Source organism: Triticum aestivum, chromosome 5A (genome assembly GCF_018294505.1).
Source record: "Triticum aestivum cultivar Chinese Spring chromosome 5A, IWGSC CS RefSeq v2.1, whole genome shotgun sequence".
Classification (NCBI taxonomy): domain Eukaryota; kingdom Viridiplantae; phylum Streptophyta; class Magnoliopsida; order Poales; family Poaceae; genus Triticum; species Triticum aestivum.
In genome coordinates this window covers 84442830-84455028 of record NC_057806.1, presented here as the reverse complement: position 1 = coordinate 84455028, position 12199 = coordinate 84442830, and positions in this window count along the sequence as shown.

Sequence of the window (12199 nt, the reverse complement as noted above, 5' to 3'; positions counted from 1 at the left end):
TGCCGTAGTTTCGGTGCTTGATCGGTCGGGCCGTGAAGACGTATGACTACATCAACCGCGTTGTGCTAACGCTTCCGCTGTCGGTCTACAAGGGTACGTAGATCACACTCTCCCCTCTCGTTGCTATGCATCACCATGATCTTGTGTGTGCGTAGGAATTTTTTTGAAATTACTACGTTCCCCAACAGTGGTATCAGAGCCTAGGTTTTATATGTTGATGTTATATGCACGAGTAGAACACAAGTGAGTTGTGGGCGATATAAGTCAAACTGCTTACCAGCATGTCATACTCTGGTTCGGCGGTATTGTTGGACGAAGCGGCCCGGACCGACATTACGCGTACGCTTACGCGAGACCGGTTCTCCCGACGTGCTTTGCACAAAGGTGGCTAGCGGGTGACAGTTTCTCCAACTTTAGTTGAACTGAGTGTGGCTACGCCCGGTCCTTGCAAAGGTTAAAACAACACCAAGTTGACAAACTATCGTTGTGGTTTTGATGCGTAGGTAAGATTGGTTCTTGCTTAAGCCCGTAGCAGCCACGTAAAACTTGGAACAACAAAGTAGAGGACGTCGAACTTGTTTTTGCAGGGCATGTTGTGATGTGATATGGTCAAGACATGATGCTAAATTTTATTGTATGAGATGATCATGTTTTGTAACCGAGTTATCGGCAACTGGGAGGAGCCATATGGTTGTCGCTTTATTGTATGCAATGCAATCGCGCTGTAATGCTTTACTTTATCACTAAGCGGTAGCGATAGTCGTGGAAGCATAAGATTGCCGAGACGACAACGATGCTACGATGGAGATCAAGGTGTCGCGCCAATGACGATGGTGATCACGACGGTGCTTCGAAGATGGAGATCACAAGCACAAGATGATGATGGCCATATCATATCACTTATATTGATTGCATGTGATGTTTATCTTTTATGCATCTTATCTTGCTTTGATTGACGGTAGCATTATAAGAGGATCTCTCACTAATTATCAAGAAGTGTTCTCCCTGAGTATGCACCATTGCAAAAGTTCTTCATGATGAGACACCACGTGATGATCGGGTGTGATAGGCTCTACGTTCAAATACAACGGGTGCAAAACAGTTGCACACGCGGAATACTCAGGTTATACTTGACGAGCCAAGCATATACATATATGGCCTCGGAACACGGAGAACGAAAGGTCGAGCATGAATCATATAGTAGATATGATCAACATAGTGATGTTCACCAATGAAACTACTCCATCTCACGTGATGATCGAACATGGTTTAGTTGATTTGGATCACGTAATCCCTTAGAGGATTAGAGGGATGTCTATCTAAGTGGGAGTTCTTTGAGTAATATGATTAATTGAACCTAAATTTATCATGAAACTTAGTACCTGATAGTATCTTGCTTGTTTATGCTTGATTGTAGATAGATGGCCCGTGCTGTTGTTCCGTTGAACTTTAATGCGTTCCTTGAGAAAGCAAAGTTGAAAGATGATGGTAGCAATTACACGGACTGGGTCCGTAACTTGAGGATTATCCTCATTGCTGCACAGAAGAATTACATCCTGGAAGCACCACTGGGTGCCAGGCCTGCTACTGGAGCAACACCAGATGTTATGAACGTCTGGCAGAGCAAAGCTGATGACTACTCGATAGTTCAGTGTGCCATGCTTTACGGCTTAGAATCGGACTTCAACGACGTTTTGAACGTCATGGAGCATATGAGATGTTCCAGGAGTTGAAGTTAATATTTCAAGCAAATGCCCGGATTGAGAGATATGAAGTCTCCAATAAGTTCTATAGCTGCAAGATGGAGGAGAACAGTTCTGTCAGTGAGCATATACTCAAAATGTCTGGGTATAATAATCACTTGATTCAATTGGGAGTTAATCTTCCAGATGATTGCGTCATTGACAGAATTCTCCAATCACTGCCACCAAGCTACAAGAGCTTTGGGATGAACTATAATATGCAAGGGATGAATAAGACTATTCCCGAGCTCTTCGCAATGCTGAAAGCTGCGGAGGTAGAAATCAGGAAGGAGCATCAAGTGTTGATGGTCAACAAGACCACTAGTTTCAAGAAAAAGGGCAAAGGGAAGAAGAAGGGGAACTTCAAAAAGAACAGCAAGCAAGTTGCTACTCAAGAGAAGAAACCCAAACCTGGACCTAAGCCTGAAACTGAGTGCTTCTACTGCAAGCAGACTGGTCACTGGAAGCGGAACTGCCCCAAGTATTTGGCGGATAAGAAGGATGGCAAGGTGAACAAAGTTATATGTGATATACATGTTATTGATGTGTACCTTACTAATGCTCGCAGTAGCACCTGGGTATTTGATACTGGTTCTGTTGCTAATATTTGCAACTCGAAACAGGGACTACGGATTAAGTGAAGATTGGCTAAGGACGAGGTGACGATGCCCGTGGGAAATGGTTCCAAAGTCGATGTGATCGCAGTCGGCACGCTACCTCTACATCTACCTTCGGGATTAGTATTAGACCTAAATAATTGTTATTTGGTGCCAGCGTTAAGCATGAACATTATATCTAGATCTTGTTTGATGCGAGATGGTTATTCATTTAAATCTGAGAATAATGGTTGTTCTATTTATATGAGTAATATCTTTTATGGTCATGCACCCTTAAAGAGTGGTCTATTCTTATTAAATCTCGATAGTAGTGACACACATATTCATAGAGTTGAAGCCAAAAGATGCAGAGTTGATAATGATAGTGCAACTTATTTGTGGCACTGCCGTTTAGGTCATATCGGTATAAAGCGCATGAAGAAACTCCATACTGATGGGCTTTTGGAACCACTTGATTATGAATCACTTGGTACTTGCGAACCGTGCCTTATGGGTAAGATGACAAAAACACCGTTCTCCGGTACTATGGAGAGAGCAACAGATTTATTGGAAATCATACATACAGATGTATGTGGTCCGATGAATGTTGAGGCTCGTGGCGGATATCGTTATTTTCTCACCTTCACAGATGACTTAAGCAGATATGGGTATATCTACTTAATGAAACATAAGTCTGAAACATTTGAAAAGTTCAAAGAATTTCAGAGTGAAGTTGAAAATCATCATAACAAGAAAATAAAATTCCTACGATCTGATCGTGGAGGAGAATATTTGAGTTACGAGTTTGGTGTACATTTGAAACAATGTGGAATAGTTTCGCAACTCACGCCACCTGGAACACCACAGCGTAATGGTGTGTCCGAACATCGTAATCGTACTTTACTAGATATGGTGCGATCTATGATGTCTCTTACTGACTTACCGCTATCGTTTTGGGGATATGCTCTAGAGACGGCCGCATTCACGTTAAATAGGGCACCATCAAAATCCGTTGAGACGACGCCTTATGAACTGTGGTTTGGCAAGAAACCAAAATTGTCGTTTCTGAAAGTTTGGGGCTGCGATGCTTATGTGAAAAAGCTTCAACCTGATAAGCTCGAACCCAAATCGGAGAAATGTGTCTTCATAGGAGATCGAAAGGAAACCATTGGATACACCTTCTATCACAGATCCGAAGGCAAGACTTTGGTTGCTAAATTCGGAAACTTTTTGGAGAAGGAGTTTCTCTCGAAAGAAGTGAGTGGGAGGAAAGTAGAACTTGACGAGGTAACTGTACCTGCTCCCTTATTGGAAAGTAGTACATCACAGAAACCTGTTTCTGTGACACCTACACCAATTAGTGAGGAAGCTAATGATAATTATCATGAAACTTCAGAACAAGATACTACTGAACCTCGTAGATCAACCAGAGTAAGATCCACGCCAGAGTGGTACGGTAATCCTGTTCTGGAAGTCATGCTACTAGATCATGATGAACCTACGAACTATGAAGAAGCGATGGTGAGCCCAGATTCCGCAAAATGGCTTGAAGCCATGAAATCTGAGTTGGGATCCATGTATGAGAACAAAGTATGGACTTTGGTTGACTTGCCCAATGATCGGCAAGCAATTGAGAATAAATGGATCTTCAAGAAGAAGACTGACGCTGACGGTAATGTTACTGTCTACAAAGCTCGACTTGTCGCAAAAGGTTTTCGGCAAGTTCAAGGGATTGACTACGATGAGACCTTCTCACCCATAGCGATGCTTAAGTCTGTCCGAATCATGTTAGCAATTGCCGCATTTTATGATTATGAAATTTGGCAAATGGATGTCAAAACTGCATTCCTGAATGGATTTCTGCAAGAAGAGTTGTATATGATGCAGCCGGAAGGTTTTGTCGATCCAAAGGGAGCTAACAAAGTATGCAAGCTCCAGCGATCCATTTATGGACTGGTGCAAGCCTCTCGGAGTTGGAATAAACACTTTGATAGTGTGATCAAAGCATTTAGTTTTTTACAGACTTTTGGAGAAGCCTGTATTTACAAGAAAGTGAGTGGGAGCTCTGTAGCATTTCTGATATTATATGTAGATGACATATTGCTAATTGGAAATGATATAGAATTTCTGGATAGCATAAAAGGATACTTGAATAAGAGTTTTTCAATGAAAGACCTCAGTGAAGCTGCTTACATATTGGGCATTAAGATCTATAGAGATAGATCAAGACGCTTAATTGGACTTTCACAAAGCACATACCTTGACAAAGTTTTGAAGAAGTTCAAAATGGATCAAGCAAAGAAAGGATTCTTGCATGTGTTACAAGGTGGGAAATTGAGTAAGACTCAATCCCCGACCAATGCAGAAGATAGAGAGAAAATGAAAGATGTTCCCTATGCTTCAGCCATAGGCTCTATCATGTATGCAATGCTGTGTACCAGACCTGATGTGTGTCTTGCTATAAGTCTAGCAGGGAGGTACCAAAGTAATCCAGGAGTGGATCACTGGACAGTGGTCAAGAACATCCTGAAATACCTGAAAAGTACTAAGGATATGTTTCTCATATATGGAGGTGACAAAGAGCTCATCGTAAAAGGTTACGTTGATGCAAGCTTTGACACTGATCCGGACGATTCTAAATCGCAAACCGGATACGTGTTTACATTAAACGGTGGAGCTGTCAGTTGGTGCAGTTCTAAACAAAGCGTTGTGGCGGGATCTACATGTGAAGCGGAGTAGATAGCTGCTTCGGAAGCAGCAAACGAAGGAGTCTGGATGAAGGAGTTCATATCTAATCTAGGTGTCATACCTAGTGCATCGGGTCCAATGAAAATCTTTTGTGACAATACTGGTGCAATTGCCTTGGCAAAGGAATCCAGATTTCACAAGAGAACCAAGCACATCAAGAGACGCTTCAATTCCATCCGGGATCTAGTCCAGGTGGGAGACATAGAGATTTGCAAGATACATACGGATCTGAATATAGCAGACCCATTGACTAAGCCTCTTCCACGAGCAAAACATGATCAACACAAAAGCTCCATGGGTGTTAGAATCATTACTGTGTAATCTAGATTATTGACTCTAGTGCAAGTGGGAGACTGAAGGAAATATGCCCTAGAGGCAATAATAATGTTATTATTTTATTTCCTTATATCATGATAAATGTTTATTATTCATGCTAGAATTGTATTATCTGGAAACATAATACTTGTGTGAATACATAGACAAACCAAACGTCACTAGTATGCCTCTACTTGACTAGCTCGTTGATCAAAGATGGTTATGTTTCCTAGCCATAGACATGTGTTGTCATTTGATTAATAGGATCACATAATTAGGAGAATGATGTGATTGACATGACCCATTCCATTAGCTTAGCACCCGATCGTTTAGTATGTTGTTATTGCTTTCTTCATGACTTATACATGTTCCTATGACCATGAGATTATGCAACTCCTGTTTACCGGAGGAACACTTTGTGTGCTACCAAACGTCACAACGTAACTGGGTGATTATAAAGGAGCTCTACAGGTGTCTCCAAAGGTCAATGTTGGGTTGGCGTATTTCGAGATTAGGATTTGTCACTCCGATTGTCGGAGAGGTATCTCTGGGCCCTCTCGGTAATGCACATCACATAAGCCTTGCAAGCATTGCAACTAATGAGTTAGTTGCGAGATGATGTATTACGAAACGAGTAAAGAGACTTGCCGGTAACGAGATTGAACTAGGTATTGAGATACCGACGATCGAATCTCGGGCAAGTAACATACCGATGACAAAGGGAACAAAGTATGTTGTTATGCGGTCTGACTGATAAAGATCTTCGTAGAATATGTAGGAGCCAATATGAGCATCCAGGTTCCGCTATTGGTTATTGACCGGAGACGTGTCTCGGTCATGTCTACATTGTTCTCGAACCCGTAGGGTCCGCACGCTTAAGGTTTCGATGACAATTATATTATGAGTTTATGCTTTTTGATGTACCGAAGTTTGTTCGGAGTCCCGGATGTGATCACATACATGACGAGGAGTCTCGAAATGGTCGAGACATAAAGATTGATATATTGGAAGCCTATATTTGAATATCGGAAGTGTTCCGGGTGAAATCGGGATTTTACCGGAGTACCGGGAGGTTACCGGATCCCCCCGGGAGGTATATGGGCCTTAGTGGGCTTTAGTGGAAGAGAGGAGAGGTGGCCAGAGCTGGGCCGCGCGCCCCTCCCCCTAGTCCGAATAGGACAAGGAGAGGGGGGCGGCGCCCCCCCTTCCTTCTCTCTCTCCTCTTTCCCCCTTCCCGAATCCTATTCCAACTAGGAAAGAGGGGAATCCTTGTAAGTGCATCTAGTGCCACCCCTAGTTGGTTTTTGAGTATTGACGACAAACCTAGTTGAGGGACTAATGTGTTTGTGAGAATTGCAGGAAAACACAGGTAGAAGTCCCTCATTGATTCGGTTTTACTACCAGAGATGACCCCTAAAAATGTATGAAGACATTGAAGACAAAGGTGGTACATGAAGATATTCACTTTGAAGACTATGACAAAAGAAGACACGTTATGAAGCATATGGAGCTCGAAGACTTAGATCTTTCGTAGTTCTTTTTCTTTTGTGTTGAGTCATAGGAACCACCGTACTGTTAAGTGGGGTCCAGGAGAACCAGTCAGAATGACTGAAGTGATGCCTAAATCAAAAACCTATGTCTTCGAGTGAAGACAATGAGAGCGAATCTTGTCCAGAGCCGGACAAGTCAGCTTTGCTTGTAGCCCAAGTAAAGTTGTCATGAGAGTTCGAAATCTGACCGTTGAGACACGTGTCAGTTCCTTAGTGACCTAGGGTCATTTCGGACAAATTAGGTCGGGTTGCCAAGTGGCTATAAATAGCCCACCCCCACAACCATAAACGGTTGGCTGCTCAGATTTCAGTGCACGGCTTTTGTCGTTTGAGAGCAACCCACCTCGAAGCCTTTGAGAGAAAATTCCTAGTGAGGAGAAAAGCCCTAACCACCCAGAGCCAGAGCAAATTGGGCATCACTTAGGTCATCTTGTCTGTGTGATCTGAAGACTTATTACACTTGAGGATTGTGAATCCTCCAGACGGTTAGGCATCGCGTTCAGAGCATCCAAGAGACATTGTGGATTGCCAGTGATCGAAGTTTGTGAAGGTTTGGGAGTCTACCTTGAAGACTTACCAGAGTGATTGGGCGAGGACTAAGTGACCTTAGCTCAAGGAGAATACGGTGAGGACTTGGTGTCCTGAACTGTGTGTTCAGGACTGGGTGTCCGGGACTGTGTGTCCTAAGGTTTAAATACCTAGCCGCTCCAACCAGACGTACAGTTGTCACAGCAACTGGAACTGGTCCAACATATCATTGTCTTCAACGAGTCACTGGTTTCATCTTCACTTCCTTTTCTTACTGTTACACATTGTGAAGCCATTGCATGCTTGCTTTATCTTTTGTCTTCACAACGTGAATGTATGATCTGTTTGGCTTCATAACTTCTTCCTACCTGATCCTTATTACACTGCAGTTGTTTGTCATTGTGCTTTCACTCTATTGAATACATGACCATGGCTGGCCTAGTGTAATCTAACTTCCGCTGCATAGTAATAGGCATAATCTTCGCTGTTTCTCTTCATAACTCTCACGGTTTGAAGACTTTCATAAAAATCGCCTATTCACCCCCCCCCCCTCTAGTCGATATAACGCACTTTCAATTGGTATCAGATCAAGGTGCTCCCTTGTTTTGTGTGATTCAGTTTAACCACCTGGAGTTTTAGCTATGTCGACTGCAGGGATAATCAAAGTCCCCGCTGCTTGCCCCGTCTTCGATGGAACTGAATATCCCTACTGGAAGAATAAGATGCGCATGCATCTTGAAGCCATTGACGTTGACCTATGGTATGTTGTCGAGAACGACATTCCCAAGGCTGGCGAAGGTGTCACTGCTGCTGATGTCAAGAAGTTCACTCAACTGGACTCTACTGCCAAAAATATCATCTGTGGTCATCTGACAAAAGGACAGTATGGCCGTGTGAGTGCCTTGAAGACATCCAAGCTGGTCTGGGACTGGCTCTCCAAGGTCAATGAAGGCGTCTCAACCCAGAGAGATCAAAGAATCAGTGTTCTTCGCAACCTCTTCAACCGCTTCAAGCCAAATGACAATGAGAATGTCCAACACACATTTGATCGGCTCACTAACATCACAAATGAGCTTCAAGCCCTCGGCGCCACTGAGATCACCAAACATGAAATCGTCAAGACGCTGCTAAGATCACTTGATAGTTCGTTTGACATCCTAGCCCTGATGATTCAAGAACGTCCTGATTTCAAGACACTCGATCCGTCTGACATACTTGAGAGGCTCAACACACATGAGTTTCAGCTTTCTGAGAAAAGAGATATCTATGGTCCAAACTGTGGGCGAACTCGTGCCTTGAAGGCAAAAGCTGTTTCCTCATCTGAAGAAGAATCTGACAGCTGTTCTGATGATCCTGAAGACATTGGAAGGGAACTTGCAATGCTAGTGAATAAGTTCCAAAAATTCACCAAGAAGAAAGGCTTCAGAAAATCTTCACGATCAAGCTCAAGGAATGATGAAGCTTCTGCTCATGACTACAAGAAGAAAACATGTCACAAGTGCAAGAAAACTGGACACTTCATCTCTGAGTGTCCACAGTGGGACAATGAGAACAGAAGGAAGAAGAAGAGCAAGGAATATGATTCTGATGACAAAAAGAAGAAGAAATACTCAAAGTCTTCTTCCAAGTCTTCCTCAAAGTCTTCATCACACAAGAAGAGCTCATCTGGCAAGGCACGTGCGTTTGTTGGCAAGGAAATGGATTCAGAGGAGGAGTCCGCTTCTGAGGAGGCGGAGGTGGAATCTGAGGAGGAGTCTGATTCTGGCATTGCGAGTCTGGCTACAGCATACGTCGCCAAGTCCATCTTCAACACTGAAGACAATGACTGCATCACCGACATCGACGCAAATGACAAGAACGACTCCACTCCTACCTACTGCTTCATGGCACGCGGTGCCAAGGTAAACACACGCACTACTCGCTATCAAACATCTAGTGACGATGACTCTGACTGTGATTCAAAACCCAGCTACAAAACACTTGCTAAAATTGCAACTGAACAACAGAAAGCTATGGAACATATTCAAAAACTGTTAGACAGAAGCGATGATCTGTTGGGTGCTGAAATCACTCGATCTGAATCCTTAATTGAAGACATAAAAAATCTTCAGGTTAAGTATCAGGAACTTGAAGATCGTCTTGATACTCTCTCAACAACTCATGAAAAGCTTTCCTATGATTATCTTCAAAGGAAGCAAGAACTTGAGAAATTGAGAGCGGCTCATGAAGATCTTCAAAAAGAAAACGAGTCACTTCACGCCGAACAGATCAGTCCCGCTCAGGAAGGATTTGAACCACCATGTCTTAAATGCATTGAGCGTGATAATGCTACTTTTGTTGCTGAATGTTCCACTGCTACTGTTGTTGCAATATCTTCAACTGTTGATGTGGTAACTAACCCCTCTGCTGAGGATACCACTGCTATTGCTGATGAGAATGCTAGGTTGAAGACATTGCTTGAAACAGGGATGTACAAAAGTCTTAAAGGACATCAGACATTATGTGATGTCCTCAAGAAGCAGATTCTGAACCGAAACCCTAGGAAAGAGGGTGTTGGGTTCGTGAGGAAAATAAATGCAGATGGCTCTTACTGGAAACCTGAGCAGTACCCCAAAACCACATGGGTTGCTACAAAGGAACTTTCAGCAGATCCATCCAATTTATCTGGCTTCACTTGTGCTAACCCCATTATCATTGATGAATCCTTTGATGCAAACTATAAAATGTTTAAGAATCAGAATGGTGAAGTGTTTGCCAGGTACATTGGTACTAACTGCAGGAATGGACCGCCTATGAAGAAGATCTGGGTTTCGAAAAAATGTCTGGAAAATCTTCCTGTGAATGTCTTCATCACACCTCACTTGAAGAAGACAAACCTCAGACCAAAGGCTTCATACGGTCCAAAGGCTTCATACAAACAGAGGACTCACCTGAGTCACACTAACGCAAATGTTTTGCAGGGAAACCATACTCAGGCATACGAATATGAGAGCGGTTCTTCGAACCGTCATGTTCATATGACCAAAAATTATTCTGCTTATTCCTATGAGTATTATTGCCCACCTGCTAGACTGTTTGCTAAGGCTTCAAAGCCAAAATTCTCAGATGCTGCACTTAGACTTATAGCTTCTAAGCCACCCTTGAAGATGTGGGTGGTTAAGAAAGCTTAACTCTCTTTTGCAGGGAAAGGTCTCCAGCACAAAAACAAAATCTTCTGATGCTATTGCTGGGGACCCTAAAAATCTTGTGGGGCGCAAGATAAAATGCCCAAATGGCATCATTATGTACTTCGTTCCTGAATCGCATGCTACTCTCCCTATTAGTCCTAATCTGGATCTAAGTTTTCGTAACCCACTGGTTCGTCAAATGTTTTTGCTTCACAATTCTCTTCGTGAAGCCTATCCCCCTAACTGCACTGTAGGGTACGACACCAGCGACTTCAAAGTCTTCAGAATGGATTATTGACAGTGGGTGTACAAATCACATGACTGGCAAAAGAAGCCTTCTTATGGACTCAACCTTACGTCCATCCGACAAGAGTCACATCACATTTTGCTGACACTGGTAAAAGTAAGGTATTGGGTCTAGGCAGAGTTGCAATCTCAAAGGATCAACACATGGATAAAGTCATGTTTGTTGAATCCCTTGGCTTCAACTTAATGTCTGTCTCAATGCTTTGCGATTTGAACATGATCGTAATGTTTGGAAAATATCGTTGCCTAGTACTAATGGAATCTGACAAGTCTCTAGTGTTTGAAGGGTATAGGAAAGATGATTTGTATGTGGTAGATTTCTCAGCAGGGCCACAGCTTGCAGTATGTCTTCTTGCAAAAGCTTCAGAATGCTGGCTTTGGCATCGAAGGCTTGGGCATGCTGGCATGAGGAACCTCCACACCCTTGCGAAGAAGAAGCATGTCATAGGCATCTAGGGCGTCAAGTTCAAGAAAGATCACTTATGCGGTGCCTGTGAAGCAGGGAAAATGACAAGGGCAAAACATCCTTCGAAGACAATCATGACTACTACACAACCCTTCGAACTGCTCCACATGGATCTTTTCGGTCCCACTCACTACTCAACTTTTACTACTTCTGCTTGCCTCTATGGCTTTGTCATTGTTGATGATTATTCTAGATATACGTGGGTGGACATAATCCTTTACAAGACTGAAGTGCAGGATGTCTTCAGACGCTTCGCCAATCGAGCTATGAACAATTTTGGCGCCAAGATAAAGCACATCAGAAGTGACAATGGCACTGAATTCAAGAACACTGGCCTTGATACATATCTTGATACCTTGGGCATCACACATGAATTCTCAGCTCCGTACACGCCACAATAGAATGGCGTCGTCGAATGCAAGAACAGAACACTCATTGAGATGGCCAGAACAATGCTAGATGAATACAAGACTCCAAGAAAATTCTGGACTGAAGCCATTGACACTGCATGCCATACAATCAATTGCGTTTATCTTCACAATCTTCTGAACAAGACATCTTATGAACTCCTAACTGGCAAGAAGCCAAATGTCAGTTACTTCAGAGTATTTGGAGCAAGGTGCTGGATCAAGGACCCACACCACACCTCAAAGTTTGCACCAAAAGCACATGAGGGATGTATGCTTGGATATGGAAAGGATTCGCACTCCTACAGAGTCTTCAATCTCTTTCATTACAAAGTGGTTGAAATAGTGGATGTGCGGTTCGATGAGACAAATGG